Here is a 10,825-nt window from a genome sequence, read left to right on the forward strand (position 1 = left end):
AAAAAAAAACTATAGATTCCAGAGATACCATTTTGACTGGATTGATATTGGAGCTATGATTGTAGCTAGTAAAGCTTAATAGGCCAGAATTTTATCACATGTAGCTATTGGTTGATAAAGCAATTTTCTATAACACTTGCAACACATAGATGACTGGATGGTTACTATTTAGTTTAGAATAACATGAACAATACGTGTTTAATGCCATTCTTACTCCAGTAGGCTAGATACCTGCCTCTTTTCTCTGTCTCTGAGATTCAAAAGCAATAGCCACCATGCCTGACAAAAAAAACTACCTACAGAAAAGTTTCAGAATGAAGCAGCAACAAACAACGAGCCGAAGAATTCCTTTCAGTTGGATCATGTACAACAAAATGAGTACCATTGTAATCAGAAATAACAGAAATGCTATGAGTACTTTTATCTCCAAGGGAATTGGAATATAATACCTTGTAGAAACATGACAACCATAGCAAAGCTTGTTTGAAGGAAGACATGTAAGGTAGGGTATATTATCCTTTATTAATAAGTAAAAACAAAGTCTAAATTTGGAAAATATAAAATGAAGTGCTTAACATGCTTAAGAATGTATCTAAGATAAATTCATGATGTATTAATGATGTACCCTGCAAAAGTTACATGATATTCTAAATAATAATGCTGACACTGCCTTAACACTATTTTAATGTAGTTGCACATCATGCAAAACCTACATTAACAGCGAAGATTTTATAATAATTTTTCATTAAATTTCCAAATTGAATTCATTCATAAACATTGCTAAATCCATTTGTGTTTGCAAGCATCTGATGGATGATATACTCAAAATGAAAGAATGGGAGCAGACATTCAATCCCTCAAGCCCACTCCGCCATTCAATTAAATCGTGGCTGATGGTGCCTCAACTTAATTTATAACCTTAACCTCATATTCTTTTATATCTTTGCCCAATAGATAATTCATACAAACTGAAGATTAATAAGCTTTACAAATGTTCATCTTATGAATAATATGAAACAAGCATTGGATCAGTATTGAGATCTTGTCATATATAGTATAGCTGCATATTATCACATTTCATATAACATGCTGAAGACATTTTATGAATAGAATGTCAATACTGTGCAAACATATTTTACTAACTGCTTTATAAATGACTGTATGTCTGCGTATGCAACTTGGAAATATGAGCAGAGCTTTTATTTTGGAATCTGAGATCTAATAATGCTTCTGGTACTATAGTATTGCGTTTCAAGCATGAAGAAATTTACTTCTATATAATTCTAGATACAAATGTGCCTACTTTAAGATTTGAAACATTGTCCACAACATATTCCAAAGCATAGAAATTTTAAAACATTGAAAAGTTATAGGATTACAGATAATATATTCTGAAAATTCTACAAGCAATCAGTTTCATTCCTGTGTAGTCTGATAGTCAAGCACTATGACTGACTTGAGAATTCAGTTTACAAGGTGGCAATAAAACATCTTGATATTCCTTTTTACTTGACAATCATGGGTTTCAGAAGTTCAATTAATTATAACATTTCGCACAATTTTTACTTGGTCATTATAATGAAAAGAAAATTTGAGATCCTTTGAATTTCTGAAAAATATAAGTGATTTGGGGTAAAGCAATGCAGCAAAAATACAGACATTTGCATAAGTGAAAGATGTTGGGGGTCTCTCTTCATCCTTTCTCACTTTTAGGCGCTGCCGGTCTCCATTGCATTTCTTGAAAGAAACAAAAGATAATTAGAGAAGTTAACCTCAAACCACTGTCACGATCCTGTTTATGAACTTAAATGTTTCATAGGATTGCAATATTGGAACAATCGGAAAGAGAGATAGTTATCAATAATGGAGTGAAAAATGAACATGAAAACTAACACATGGAGAATAAATGAGGGAAAGACGGAAGAAACTTTTACTAAGAAATCGAGGAGAAAAGTTAAGGCTCATGCTGACACACTTGAAAGGAGTGAAAGGAAAGATGGGAGAAATCAAAAATTTGTTTTAAGGTGATGTCAAGATTTTAGGTGAAGACCAGAGTTTGAGATTCTGGGATAGAATGAGCTAAAGCGGGCACAATGAGGAGACTTGGTCCTACCATCGGGAAATGTGAAGAGGCGGAAGATGTTTTGCGAGGAGAATGAAGGAACAAAAGTCAATGAAACCACAAATATATAATTATAAACAAAATAGCGAAAGAAAGGATGTACTAAAGACAGGAATGTTAGGAAACACAGAGAGAAAAGGAATGCATTTTAATAATTTGTAATACATTGTGAGAAATTCCCCTCAAAATTATGACAGATACTAACAAATCTAAGGAAAAAGATTGCTTTATGTGCAAAAAACTTGCTTTTTGTTAGAACACAATACTACAAAATGGAAAGTTAACACACTGACTCAGTTTTCTTACCAAAACTTGGTTCTATTAACTAATATTTCTTATATTCTACCTTTTAATGCAGCATAATCTTAAAGTTTAGCAATGTCATAATTAACTGAAGTGTACTAGCTTTGCTGTATTCCTAGTTCAAGTGATATATTTACTGCACTGCATATTTCAGCAGGTTAACTATTAGCTGTGCTGTGCTGTGCTGGCTTCACTTAATGTGCCTGCTAAAGAATCAGATGTAATGTACCTGTAATAATGTTTTTTTTAATCATCTGGGGATAAAACTGACAATAACTGAAAATGAACATTACTATTGCAAAACAAATGGCGAGGGTCCTGAATTTTATATCTTAGTAAGGGTTCTCTGAAGAAAAATCCAGTCCATTATTGGCATGTGACACTCAGTGACAACAATGTTCTTAACCATGTTAATACTTAGACAGACCTAAATAAAAGCCATAAAATTTTTCTTATACTTTTTTATCCTATTTGGTGATCTGATAGCACTTTCCACAGAAGTGTGCTGAGGATTCAGGTTACAAATATTCAAATCACAGCAGACAAAGTGAGAATTGCATTGAGAGTCAGTATCTAGCCAAGAAGACAAGCATTTTTTTGATGTTACTTCAACTTACTGCAGCTCTCTGATCTTCATTGCGACCCAGCGTGCGGCAGGATTAGAACAGATGGCTCCTTTCTCTACTGTGTAGAAACTAAAACAGCAGAGAGATTAGGACATTTTTACAACTCCGAGGAGGATAAATTGCTGTCAGACCTGCTAAATATTTGCTGCATTTGCTGTTTTTATTTCTGATTTCCAGCATGCATGGTACTCGACTTTTCTATTCACTACAAGCAAATTTCATGCACGGAATAATTATCATAATAGAGGATTACAACAAATCAGAACAGAAGAAAACAGTGGCAATAATGGGAAGTAGCTAGGATTTGTCTTTTTTTTACTTTGTACAGCAGGTTTTTGAAATTTGTACTGGAAGATTTGTGCAAAATAAACATGTTGTGGATGCTGGGCATCTCAAACAGAAACAATACATTCTGAAAGTTCTGAACAGGTCAGGAAGAATCTGTGTAGCGGATCAGAACTGATATTTCAGACTTGGGAGAAGTTTGAAATACAATATGTTTTAATTGATGCAAGGAGAAATGGTGGGAAGAAGCACTAAAGGTAAGGTCTGGGATATAGTGGAATGAAAGGTTAAATTACAAAAGATTTCTTGTTGTAAATCTAAATGGGGTGATAATGGGATTGGTAAAGAATCAAGATCTGGCAAGATGAGGTATGAATGGTAGTGTAGCTGCTGTACAAAATCAAAATGAATGAAATAGAAAAGGAACGGTACAAAAAAAATGAAAGAAACAAAAATTAAATAGGGATAGAGTTAATGATCTAAAATGGTTCATAGTGACCACATCTTCATCAAGTGTTGGTTGCTTGAAGAACTCTGGCTCAGAATTGATGAGCTAGAGTTTGAGCTGTGAACCGTGGCTCATCAGGGAGGGGGAGCGTTACCTGGATGCTGTATTTCGGGAGGCAGCCGTACCCTATAGGTTAAGTACTTCAAATTTGGCCAGTGGTGTGACTATAAGTGAAGCAGGTAAAGAAATCCTTAATTTAGCACTGGAGGAACCTCAGCTCTTGACCTTGTTCAACAGGTATGAGGGTCTTACTCCCTGTATGGATGCGGAAAAGGGAGCATGGGCAAACTGGCCATTGCATTGTGGTACAGGAGGTCATTCAAGCAGTGAAAGCAAAAAGAAAAGTGGTAGAGCTAAGGGATTCTTTAACTGCGGGTACAGATAGCATCCTTTATAACCAGAATCGTGTGTCCCTCATGGTGTGTTGCCTGCCTGGTGCCAAGGTAAGGGACACATTGAATTGCCTTGAAAGGGTATTGGTGTGGAAGAGGGAGGATCCAGTTGTTGTGATCCATGTTGGAATGACAACATTGGCAAGAGCTTCTGTTTGGGGAATATCAGGAATTAGAGTGGCAATTAAAAGATAGGACCTCAAGGGTTATAATCCCTGGATTATTACCCGCGCCATGTGCAAATCGGCATAGAGATAAGAAAATTCGAGAAACAAATGTGTGGTTAAAGGAGTGCTGTGGGAAAAAGGATTTCCATTTTGTGGGCACTGGCATCAGTATTAGGACAGGAAGGAGCTGAGCTAAACAGGGATCAGGATCCTAGCGGAAAGGCCAAATAGGGTGGTCACAAGAACTTTAAACTTGTTTGGGGAGTGGAGGGGCACTCAGGAGAGGTTATTAAAGTTTTCGGAACAAGTAATAGGAAAGAGAGTATGGAAAAGTCAAGGATCTAACTTCAGGCACAGCAGATAAGGGGACAACTATGAGAAGAGGGACAGCAATGCAGGAATGAGGGTGTTATACTTAAATGCAGTATATGAAACAATGTAAATGAGCCTGTAGCACAGATCGAAATTGGCAGGTATGATGTTGTGAGCATCACAGAGACATGACTGCAAGGGGATCAGGGCTGGGAACTAAATACCCAACGATACACATCCTATCGAAAGGACAAGCAGAGGGGGCAGGGTTGCCTTGTTAGTAAGAAATGAAATTAAATTGACAGCAAGAAGCAATATAGGGTTGGAAGGTATAGAATCTGTATGGGTAGAGTTGAGGAACCACTAAGGATAAAAAAACTCTGATGGGAGTTATGTACAGAACCCCAGTAGCACTTAGGATGTGGGGCAAAAAATAAATCAGGAGATAGAAAAGGCATGTAAGAAAGGCATCACTACAATAATCATGGGGGGCTTCAATATGCAGGCGGGTTGGGGAAATCAGGTTGGTAGTGGACCCCAAGATCTGCAATTTGTGGAATCACTACGAGTTGGTTTTGTTGGAGCAGTTTGTGGTATAGCCCACTAGGGAACAGACAATTCCGGATTTGGAGATGTGTAATGAAGCAGACTTGATTGTTGAGCCTAAGGTGAAGGGACCCTGTCATGCCTGGTGGAATTCTTTGTGGACATTACTTGCATGGTGGACAATGGGGAACCTGTGGACGTGGTGTACCTGGATTTCCAGAAGGCATTTGACAAGGTGCCACACCAAAGGCTGCTACATAAGATAAAGTTGCACGGTATTACAGGTAATATATTGGCATGGATAGAGGATTGATTGACTAGTACAAAACAAAGAGTAGGGGTAAATGGGTGTTTTTCTGGTTGGCGGTCAGTGGCTAGTGGTGTGCCTCAGGGATCAGTGTTGGGACTGCAATTGTTTATAATTTACATAGATGATTTCGAGTTGGGGACTAAGTGTGGTGTGTCAAAATTTGCAGATGACACTAAGATGAGCAAAGTGTGCAGAAGACACTGAAAGTCTGCAGAGGGATATAGATAGTCTAAGTGAGTGGGTAAAGGTCTGGCAGATGGAGTACAATGTTGATAAGTGTGAGGTCATCCATTTTGGTAGGAATAACAGCAAAATGGACTATGTTTTAATTGGTAAAAAATTGCAGCACGCTGCTGTGCAGAGGGACTTGGGTGTCCTTGAGCATGAATCGCTAAAAGTAGGATTGCAGGTGCAGCAGGTAATTAAAAAGGCAAATGGAATTTTGTCTGTCATTGCTAGAGGGATGGAGTTTAAAAACAGGGAGGCTATGCTGCAGCTGTATAGGGACCTGGAGCACTGTGTGCAGTTTTGGTCTCCTTACTTGAGAAGGGATATACTAGCACTGGAGCGGGTACAGTGGAGATTCACTCGGTTGATTCCAGAGTTGAGAGGGTTGGATTATGAGGACAGACTGAGTAGGCTGGGATTATACTCATTGAAATTCAGAAGAATGAGGGGACATCTTATAGAAACATATATGATGATGAAGGGAATAGATAAGGTGGAGGCAGGGAGGTTGTTTCCGCTAGCAGCTGAAACTAGGACAAGGGGGCACAGACTCAAAATAAAGGGAAGCAGATGTAGGACTGAGGTCAGGAGGAACTTCTTCACCCAAAGAGTTGAGAATCTGTGGAATTCCCTACCCAGTGAAGCGGTTGAAGCTACCTTGCTGAATGTTTTTAAGGCAAGGCTAGATAAATTTTTGAACAGTAAAGGAATTAAGGGTTATGGTGAGTGGGTGGGTAAGTGGAGCTGAGTCTCAAAAAGATCAGCCATGATCTTATTGAATGGCGGGGCAGGCTCGAGGGGCTGGATGGCCTACCCCTGCTCCTAGTTCTTATGTTCTTATGTTCTTATGACCCCCTAGGGAACAGTGATCACAATATAATTGAATTCACTCTGCAGTTTGAGAGGAAGAAACTGGAATCATATGTAACGTTATTACAATTGAGTAAAGATAACTACAAAGACATGAGGGAGGAACTGGCCAGAGTTGATTGGAAGGGGATCCCAGCAGGGAAGATGATTGAGCAGCAACGGCTGGAGTTTCTGGGGGTAATTTGGGAGGCACAGCAGAAATTTATTCCAAGGAAGAAAGAAACATACTAAGCTGGGGGGAGCAAGGCAATCGTGTCTGACGAGAGACGCCAGGAGTAGCATAAAAGCAAAAGAAAAAGCATACAATATGGCAAAGATTAGTGGAAAGCCAAAGGATTGAGAAGTCTTCAAAAATCACCAGGAGATAGCTCAAAAAGCAATAAAGGGAGCAAAGATGAAATATTAGAGTAAGGTAGCTAATAGTATAACAGAAGATCACAAGAGTGTTTTTTAGTTATATAAAACAGTAAGAGAGAGGCGAGAATGAACATTGGACTGTTGGAAAATGAGCCTGGAGACATTTTAATAGGGAATAAAGAAATGGGGAGGAACCAAATAGGAAGTTTGCATCAGTCTTTATGGTGGAAGATAACTGTAGCTTATCAGAACTTCAAGAGAGCCAGGAGGCAGAAGAGAGTGTGCTGGCCATAACTAAGGAGAAGGTGTTGGGGAAGCTGAAAGATATGAAGATAGATAAATCACTCAGACCAGATGGACAACACCCCAGAGTTCTGAAGTAGATAGCTGCAGAGATTACGGAGACATTTGTGGCTATCTTTCAGGAATCATTGGAGTCTGGGAAGGTGCCAGAGGACTGGAAAATGTCTAATTTAACAACCACAATTAAAAGGTAGGGAGGCAGAAGATGGAAATGTATAGGCCGGTTAGCTTAACCTCGGTTATTGGTAAGATTTTAAAGTCCATTATTAAGGATGGGATTGTGGAGTACTTGCAAGTGCATGGTAAAATTGGACTCAGCCAGCATGGCTTCATCAAAGGGAGGTCATGCCTGACAAATCTGTTAGAAATTTTTGAGGAGGTAATGAGCAAGTTAGACAAAGTGAGCCAGTAGATGTAATCAATTTGGTTTTCCAGTGCTGCACAGGAGGCTGCTAATTACGAGTCCATGGTGCAGGGGCAATGTACTGGCATTGATAAAGGATTGGCTGACTGGCAGAAGGTAGAGAGTGGGAATAAAGGGGTCTTTTTCAGGATGGCAGCCGGTGACTAGTTGCAGGGGTCTGTATTGGGACTACAATTATTCACATTATACATTATTGATCTGGATGAAGGAGCTGAGGGCATTGTTGCTAAGTTTGCAGATGACACAAAGATAGATGGAGGGACAGACAGTGTTAAGTAAGTGGGGAGGCTGCGGAATGACTTGGACAGGCTGGGAAAGCGGGCAAAGAAGTTGCAGATGGAATACATGGGAAAGTGTGAGGTTGTGCACCTTGGTCGGAAGAATGGAGGTGTAGACGCCCTTTTCTAAATGGGGAAAAGTTTTAGAATTCTGAAGCACAAAGGGTCTTATGGGTCCTAGTTCAGAATTCTCTTAAGGTTAATATGCAAGTTCTGTTGACAGTTAGGAAGGCAAACGTAATGTTAGCATTGATTTCAAGAGAGCTCGGATACAAGAGCAGAAATGTAGTGCTAAGGCTGTATAAGGCTCTGGTCAGCTTGCATTTGGAATATTGTAAGCAGCTTTGGACCCTGTATCTAAGGAAGGGCATGCTGGCCTTGGATAGGGCAAAGAGGAGGTTCACAAGAATGATCCCAGGGATGAAGGATTGTCTTATGAACAGCGGTTGAGGACTCTGGGTCTGAACTCGTTGAAGTTTAGAAGGTTGAGGAGGGATTTCAGTGAAACTTACAGAATACTGAGACATCTGGATAGAATGGACAGGGAGAAGATACTTCGACTAGCAGAAGAGACAAGGACCCGAAGGCACAGCCTCAGAGTGAAGGGGCGACCCTTTAGAACTGAGATGAGGAGGAATTTCTTCAACTAGAGGATGGTTAATCTGTGGAACTCATTGCCACAGAGGGCTATGGATGCCAAGACATTGAGTGTATTTAAGACAAGGATAGTTATGTTCTTGATTAGTAAGGGGATTAATGGTTATTGGGAGAAGGCAGGAAAATGGGGTTGAGAAACATATCAGCCATGATTGAATGATGGAGAAGATTCGATGGGCTGAATGGTCTAATTCTTCTCCTATATTTTATGACCTTCTGTTCTTATTGTCGATTTGTTGAATTCAGTATTGAGTTCAGAAGTTTGTAACATGTCCAATTGAAAGAAGAAGTGCTACTGTTTGAGCTTGATTTGAGCTCAACTGGAACACCACAATAGGCTGAAGAGAGAGAGAGTAGAGTGAAAGCAAGACTAAGAATTAAAATGCCAGTCAACAAGAATGCCAGCCCTTTGCTAACAGGCTGAATGGAAGTGTTCTACAAAGTAATCCCCCAATCTGCATTTGGTTTTCCAACGTAAGGAAGCCAAGTAATGTGTAGCAAATGCAGAATGCTAAATTGAAAGAATAACAAGCATGTCACTAACAAAAACAGAAATTGTTGGAAAAGTTTAGTAGGCCTGGCAGCGTATGTGGAGAGAAATCAGAGTTAACTTTTTGGGTCAATTTTTTGTTTCTGATTTACAGCATCGTTCAGTTTCTACAAGTATGTCACTATTTATTTTGGAGGGTAGGAATTTGGGCCCTTAGTCAGTGAGAAAGGAGGAGGTAAAAAGTGAGATGTTGTATCTCTTGCACTGACATAGAAGTGTACAACATCAACAGGAGGTGATGTTGTGAGTGATTGAGGGATGGACCAGGATATCACAGAAGGAACGGTCACTTCAGAATGCTGAAAGGTGAGTAGTTGCTGTATTTGGTGGCATCATATATAGGGGATGGCTGAAATGGTGGAGAATGAAATATTGAATAGCCCATTTGGAGGCAGAAGGTGAGGACAAGAGGAACATTATATGTACAAAATTGAAGTCAGTGAATAATCAGGTGGTTCATCCAGCCTGCTACACTCTTTATGGTGGCTGTAGCTGGTATATAACATCACTGTATGAAAGAGTATTTGTCCTTCTGGGCATTATTCTTGTGTGTGCCTCGATGATGTTTGTTACAATATCCTCTTCCAACCAATATCAAATAACACATCAGGTGTACCCTAGAACTTTGTGGGAAACTAGGGAAGTGATTGCTGGGCCCCTTGCTGAGATATTTGTAACATTGATCGCCATGTGTGAGGTGCCAGAAGGCTGGAGGTTAGCTAAAGTGGTGCCTTTATTTAAGAAAGGTGGTCAGGAAAAGCCAAGGAACTGTAGACTAGTGACCCTGACATCAGTGATGGGCAGGTTGTTGGAGAGGATTCTGAGGGACAGGATTTACAAGTGTTTGGAAAATCAAGTACTGATTAGGGATAGTCAACATGGCTTTGTGATGGGAAATCGTGTCTCACTAACTTGATTGAGTTTTGTGAAGAAGTGACAAAGAGGATTGATGAAGGCAGATCACATGGAATACAGGGAGAACTAGCAATTTGGGTACAAAATTAGCTAGAGATTGGAGACAGAGGGGAGCAGTGGAGGGTTGCTTTTCAGACTGGAGGCCTGTGACCAGCAGTGTGCTGCAAGGATCGGTGCTGGGTCCACTGCTTTTTGTCATTTATATAAACGATTTGGATATGAACATAGGAGGTATGGTTAGTAAATTTGCAGATCACACCAAAACTGGTGGTGCAGTGGACAGCAGAGAAGGTTACCTCAAAGTACAATAGCACCTTGACCAGATGGGCTGATGGGCCAAAGAGTGGTAAATGGACTTTAATCTAGATAATGTGCGGGGCAGGACTTATACACTTAGCAGTAAGGTCCTGGGAAGTGTTGTCAAATGAAGAGACCTTGGATGCAGGTTCATAGTTCCTTGAAAGTGGAGTTGCAGGTAGACAGGGTAGTGAGAAGGTGTTCGGTATACTCACATTTATTGGTCAGTGCATTGAGTATGGGAGTTGGGAGATCATGCTGTGGCTGTACCGGACATTGGCTAGAGAGATAGTAGGAACTGCAGATGCTGGAGAATCTGAGATAACACGGTGTAGAGCTGGATGAACACAGCAGGCCAAGCAGCATCAGAAGAGC

At 40.0% G+C, this 10,825-nt stretch overlaps 1 long non-coding RNA gene across 1 annotated transcript; it reads right to left on the bottom strand.

Annotated features, from left to right (window-relative positions):
• Positions 1–503: 503 nt before the first annotated feature.
• Positions 504–3,127, bottom strand: LOC109916983. The gene is made up of 2 exons (XR_007263498.1): positions 3,043–3,127; positions 504–1,737 (listed from the first exon to the last, which is right to left on the bottom strand). It is a non-coding gene; the product is annotated as an uncharacterized LOC109916983 (long non-coding RNA).
• Positions 3,128–10,825: the final 7,698 nt, after the last annotated feature.

The sequence above is a fragment of the Rhincodon typus genome, chromosome 13 (assembly GCF_021869965.1).
Source record: "Rhincodon typus isolate 14 chromosome 13, sRhiTyp1.1, whole genome shotgun sequence".
Lineage (NCBI taxonomy): Eukaryota > Metazoa > Chordata > Chondrichthyes > Orectolobiformes > Rhincodontidae > Rhincodon > Rhincodon typus.